At 49.3% G+C, this 6,773-nt stretch overlaps 1 pseudogene; it reads right to left on the reverse strand.

The window, feature by feature from the left end:
• Positions 1 to 216: 216 nt before the first annotated feature.
• The window catches only part of LOC121843623, a 25,106-nt pseudogene continuing 18,549 nt past the window's right edge, over positions 217 to 6,773 (reverse strand).

Below are 6,773 nucleotides of genomic sequence, written 5' to 3' on the forward strand. Positions count from 1 at the left end.
CTCTCTCTCTCGCTGTCTCTCTCTCTCGCTGTCTCTCTCTCTCTGTCTCTCTCTCTCTCTCTCTCTGTCTCTCTCTCTCGCTGTCTCTCTCTCTCGCTGTCTCTCGCTGTCTCTCGCTGTCTCTCGCTCTCTCGCTGTCTCTCGCTGTCTCTCTCTGTCTCTCTCTGTCTCTCTGTCTCTCCATCCACCAAATGAAAACCACGGAAAGTGTGTATGTATGGGTGTGTAAACACGGTCGTCTTTATTCTTATCATCATCATCATGACAAACACAACAAGGTTGTTAGTTAAGGCATGTGCATAGCAGTCTGAGCTGTGCTTTAAACCAGAGTAGAAAACACCAGTCAGAGCTGTGTTTTAAACCAGAGTAGAAAACACCAGTCAGAGCTGTGTTTGATACCAGAGTAGAAAACACCAGTCAGAGCTGTGTTTTAAACCAGAGTAGAAAACACCAGTCAGAGCTGTGTTTGATACCAGAGTAGAAAACACCAGTCAGAGCTGTGTTTGATACCAGAGTAGAAAACACCAGTCAGAGCTGTGTTTGATACCAGAGTAGAAAACACCAGTCAGAGCTGTGTTTGATACCAGAGTAGAAAACACCAGTCAGAGCTGTGTTTTAAACCAGAGTAGAAAACACCAGTCAGAGTTGTGTTTTAAACCAGAGTAGAAAACACAGAGGGACTACTATGTACACAGCCAAGTGCTTCCCTCTTCTCATAGAGGTAGAAAGAGAACTCATATCAGACCAGGTTATATCCATCTACAGCCCTCTTTCTACCTCTATGCTCCTTCTCTAATAATGGTACATGGGGCCAGCCCTGTTCTAGAATCACCATCTGTTCTAGAATCACCATCTGTTCTAGAATCAACATATATTCTAGAATCACCCCTGTTCTAGAATCAACATATGTTCTAGAATCCACCCCAGTTCTAGAATCCACCCCTGTTCTAGAATCCACCCCTGTTCTAGAATCCACCCCTGTTCTAGAATCCACCCCTGTTCAAGAAGCACCACTGTTGTCAACTAGGGTTTTGCAGGTACAGAGGGTTAGTTTGAGGGGACTGAGGGGTGGTTATATTTGGTTAGTTGGAGGGGCGTCAGGGATGTTATGGTCCAGGCGTGTCAGGCGGTGTGAGCGTCTCCGTCGGGGCTGAAGTAGTACCTAACGGGGGGTCCAGGAAGGTCCTCATCACCATCTGACTCTGGAGCGAAGGACACGGTCAGGTCAACATAGCGACGGTCTACAGACGGTTTGATCAACTTCTGCATCCTGGGAGAGGACCAGGAGGAAACACCAGTCAGAGCTGAGAGGGAGGATAGAGGGAGGGTAGAGGGGGAGACCAGGGGAGCTGTGGGGGATAGAGGGGAGGAGGGAGAGGGGGGCGGGAGGAGAGGGAGGAGAGGGGGAGGGGGGAGGGAGGGGGAGGGAGGGAGGAGGGGGCTGGGAGGAGAGGGGAGGAGAGGGAGGGGGGAGGGTAGGGGAGAGCTGTGTTTGAGGGAGTAGAGGGGGAGGGAGGAGAGGAGAGGGTGAGGGAGGAGAGGGGAGGGAGGAGGGAGGGAGGAGGGAGGAGCTGGGGAGGAGGGGGGAGGAGAGGGAGGAGAGGGGGAGGAGAATGAGAGACTAAGATTCACAGTGATTCAGGAGGACACAGTGTGTGTGTGTGTGTGTGTATCTGTGTACTTACGTTAGTTTCAGTCTCTTGTTGTGTCCTGGCATCACAGGAACATAGAGCATCTTCACTCCATGGACAACCATGGTAGGTTCTATCCCATAATTCACCTGTAATACCACACAGTCAACACCATGGTAGGATCTATCCCATAATACAACACAGTCAACACCATGGTAGGCTCTATCCCATAATACAGTCAACACCATGGTAGGATCTATCCCATAATACAGTCAACACCATGGTAGGATCTATCCCATAATACAACACAGTCAACACCATGGTAGGCTCTATCCCATAATACAACACAGTCAACACCATGGTAGGATCTATCCCATAATACAACACAGTCAACACCATGGTAGGATCTATCCCATAATACATCACAGTCAACACCATGGTAGGCTCTATCCCATAATTCACCTGTAATACAACACAGTCAACACCATGGTAGGATCCATCCCTGTTCACAGTCAACACCATGGTAGGCTCTAGGGTTTCCCATACAGACACAGTCAACACCATGGTAGGCTCTATCCCATAATACACACAGTCAACACCATGGTAGGATCTATCCCATAATACCACACAGTCAACACCATGGTAGGATCTATCCATAATTCACCTGTAATACAACACAGTCAACACCATGGTAGGATCTATCCCATAATACAACACAGACAACACCATGGTAGGATCTATCCCATAATACCACACAGTCAACACCATGGTAGGCTCTATCCCATAATACAACACAGTCAACACCATGGTAGGATCTATCCCATAATACCACACAGTCAACACCATGGTAGGATCTATCCCATAATACAACACAGACAACACCATGGTAGGATCTATCCCATAATTCACCTGTAATTACAACACAGTCAACACCATGGTAGGATCTATCCCATAATTCACCTGTAATACAACACAGTCAACACCATGGTAGGATCTATCCCATAATACAACACAGTCAACACCATGGTAGGATCTATCCCATAATACAACACAGACAACACCATGGTAGGATCTATCCCATAATACAACACAGTCAACACCATGGTAGGATCTATCCCATAATACAACACAGTCAACACCATGGTAGGATCTATCCCATAATACAACACAGACAACACCATGGTAGGATCTATCCCATAATACAACACAGTCAACACCATGGTAGGATCTATCCCATAATACAACACAGTCAACACCATGGTAGGATCTATCCCATAATACAACACAGACAACACCATGGTAGGATCTATCCCATAATTCACCTGTAATACAACACAGTCAACACCATGGTAGGTATCTATCCCATAATACAACACAGTCAACACCATGGTAGGATCTATCCCATAATACAACACAGTCAACACCATGGTAGGATCTATCCCATAATTCACCTGTAATACAACACAGTCAACACCATGGTAGGATCTATCCCATAATACAACACAGTCAACACCATGGTAGGATCTATCCCATAATACAACACAGTCAACACCATGGTAGGATCTATATCACCTAATACAACACAGTCAACACCATGGTAGGATCTATCCCATAATACACAGTCAACACCATGGTAGGATCTATCCCATAATACACAGTCAACACCATGGTAGGATCTATCCCATAATACCACACAGTCAACACCATGGTAGGATCTATCCCATAATACAACACAGTCAACACCATGGTAGGCTCTATCCCATAATACACACAGTCAACACCATGGTAGGATCTATCCCATAATACAACACAGTCAACACCATGGTAGGATCTATCCCATAATACAACACAGTCAACACCATGGTAGGATCTATCCCATAATACACAGTCAACACCATGGTAGGATCTATCCCATAATACACAGTCAACACCATGGTAGGATCTATCCCATAATACACAGTCAACACCATGGTAGGATCTATCCCATAATACACAGTCAACACCATGGTAGGATCTATCCCATAATACACAGTCAACACCATGGTAGGATCTATCCCATAATACAACACAGTCAACACCATGGTAGGATCTATCCCATAATACAACACAGTCAACACCATGGTAGGATCTATCCCATAATTCAGGCTCTATTCTATACTTAATTAATATAGTAATGAACGTGTCTCACTGTGTTGATGAAGTCAGAGAGAGGATTAATATAGTAATGAATTTGTCTCACCAGCACTGCGTTGATGAAGTCCGAGAGGGAGAAGTGTTGGTGACCCCACACAGTCCAGCGGTCCCAGATTGAGAAAGAGATGTCTTCCCTGAGGAGAACACACAGACAGGACTCAGTGACGGAAACAGAGGGAGACAGAACAGGGGATAGAGAGAGAAAGACAGAGACACAGAGAGAGAGACAGACAGAGAGAGACACAGAGAGAGGGGGAGAGAGAGAGACACAGAGAGAGGGAGAGAGAGAGAGACAGACAGAGAGAGAGAAAGAGACACAGAGAGAGAGGGAGAGAGAGAGACAAGAGGGACAGAGAGAGAGAGACAAGAGGGACAGAGAGAGAGAGACAAGAGGGACAGAGAGAGAGAGACAAGAGGGACAGAGAGAGAGAGACAAAGAGGGACAAGAGGGACAGAGAGAGAGACAAGAGGGACAGAGAGAGAGAGACAAGAGGGACAGAGAGAGAGAGACAAGAGGGACAGAGAGAGAGAGACAAGAGGGACAGAGAGAGAGAGACAAGAGGGACAGAGAGAGAGAGACAAGAGGGACAGAGAGAGAGAGACAAGAGGGACAGAGAGAGAGAGACAAGAGAGACAGAGAGAGAGAGAGAGAGACCACACAGCTCAGAGGTCCCAAATAGAGAAAGAGATGTATTTTCTGTCTGTACGTGTGTATGTACAGGTGTGTGTGTGTGTTTGTGTACAGGTGTGTGTGTGTGTACAGGAGTGTGTGTGTACAGGTGTGTGTGTACAGGTGTGTGTGTGTACAGGTGTGTGTGTGTGTGTGTACAGGTGTGTGTCTGTGTACAGGTGTGTGTCTGTGTACAGGTGTGTGTCTGTGTACAGGTGTCTGTGTACAGGTGTCTGTGTGTACAGGTGTGTGTGTGTACAGGTGTGTGTGTGTGTACAGGTGTGTGTGTACAGGTGTGTCTCTCCTACCTGATCTGTGTTCTCTTGACAGGTGCAGCCTCGGTGAGGACCATGACAGGAATGGCCAGGTTGAAGAAACAGTTGTTGAACGACTCAAACCCGTATCCTCCCACCACCTTCACCAGCTCCAACGACACCTGGGGACCACAGCACAACCACTCACTGACGACTCAAACCAATATCCTCCCACCACCTTCACCAGCTCCAACGACACCTGGGGACCACAGCACAACCACTCACTGACGACTCAAACCAATATCCTCCCACCACCTTCACCAGCTCCAACGACACCTGGGGACCACAGCACAACCACTCACTGACGACTCAAACCAATATCCTCCCACCACCTTCACCAGCTCCAACGACACCTGGGGACCACAGCACAACCACTCACTGACGACTCAAACCAATATCCTCCCACCACCTTCACCAGCTCCAACGACACCTGGGGACCACAGCACAACCACTCACTGACGACTCAAACCAATATCCTCCCACCACCTTCACCAGCTCCAACGACACCTGGGGACCACAGCACAACCACTCACTGACGACTCAAACCAATATCCTCCCACCACCTTCACCAGCTCCAACGACACCTGGGGACCACAGCACAACCACTCACTGACGACTCAAACCAATATCCTCCCACCACCTTCACCAGCTCCAACGACACCTGGGGACCACAGCACATCCTCCCACCACTCACTGACCACAGCACAACCACTCAAACCAATATCCTCCCACCACCTTCACCAGCTCCAACGACACCTGGGGACCACAGCACAACCACTCACTGACGACTCAAACCAATATCCTCCCACCACCTTCACCAGCTCCAACGACACCTGGGGACCACAGCACAACCACTCACTGACGACTCAAACCAATATCCTCCCACCACCTTCACCAGCTCCAACGACACCTGGGGACCACAGCACAACCACTCACTGACGACTCAAACCAATATCCTCCCACCACCTTCACCAGCTCCAACGACACCTGGGGACCACAGCACAACCACTCACTGACGACTCAAACCAATATCCTCCCACCACCTTCACCAGCTCCAACGACACCTGGGGACCACAGCACAACCACTCACTGACTCAAACCAATATCCCCCCACCACCTTCCCAGCTCCAACGACACCTGGGCACAACCACTCACTGACGCCAGCACAACCACGACCCACCACCACCCGACTCCCCAGATCCTCCGACCACCTCCCCAGATGACTGGGGACCCAGCACAACCACTCACCCCCCAAAGATGACTCCCAGACGACACCTGGGGACCCAGACAACCACTCACCCCCCAGACACCCTCCAGACGACCCCCCAGATGACTCCCAGACAACCCCCCAGATGACTCCCAGACTCCCAGACAACCCCCCAGATGACTCCCAGACGACCCCCAGATGACTCCCAGACAACCCCCAGATGACTCCCAGACACCCCCAGATGACTCACTTCAACAGCGCTGAATTCATTGGTACGTTCTATTTACCCCCAGACGACTCCCAGACAACCCCCAGACGACTCCCAGACAACCCCCCCCAGATGACCCCAGATGACTCCCCCAGATGACTCCCAGACACCCCCCAGATGACCCCCCAGATGACTCCCAGACACTCCCAGACCCCCAGACGACTCCCAGACAACCCCCAGATGACTCCCAGACAACCCCCCCAGATGACTCCCAGACAACCCCCAGATGACTCCCAGACAACCCCCAGAGACTCCCAGACCCCCAGATGACCACCTGATTCAGTCATTTACTACCATCTAAAACCATTTCCTACCAGTCTGATAAGATACAGAACTAGAGAACTCACCTGATTCAGTCATTTACTACCAGTACTGATAAGATCCTGCTCACCTGATTCAGTCATTTACTACCAGTCTGATAAGATACAGAACTAGAGAACTAGAGAGTACTCCTGCTCACCTGATTCAGTCATTTCTACCATCTAAAACC

The sequence above is a fragment of the Oncorhynchus tshawytscha genome, unplaced genomic scaffold, assembly GCF_018296145.1.
Source record: "Oncorhynchus tshawytscha isolate Ot180627B unplaced genomic scaffold, Otsh_v2.0 Un_contig_13347_pilon_pilon, whole genome shotgun sequence".
Lineage (NCBI taxonomy): Eukaryota > Metazoa > Chordata > Actinopteri > Salmoniformes > Salmonidae > Oncorhynchus > Oncorhynchus tshawytscha.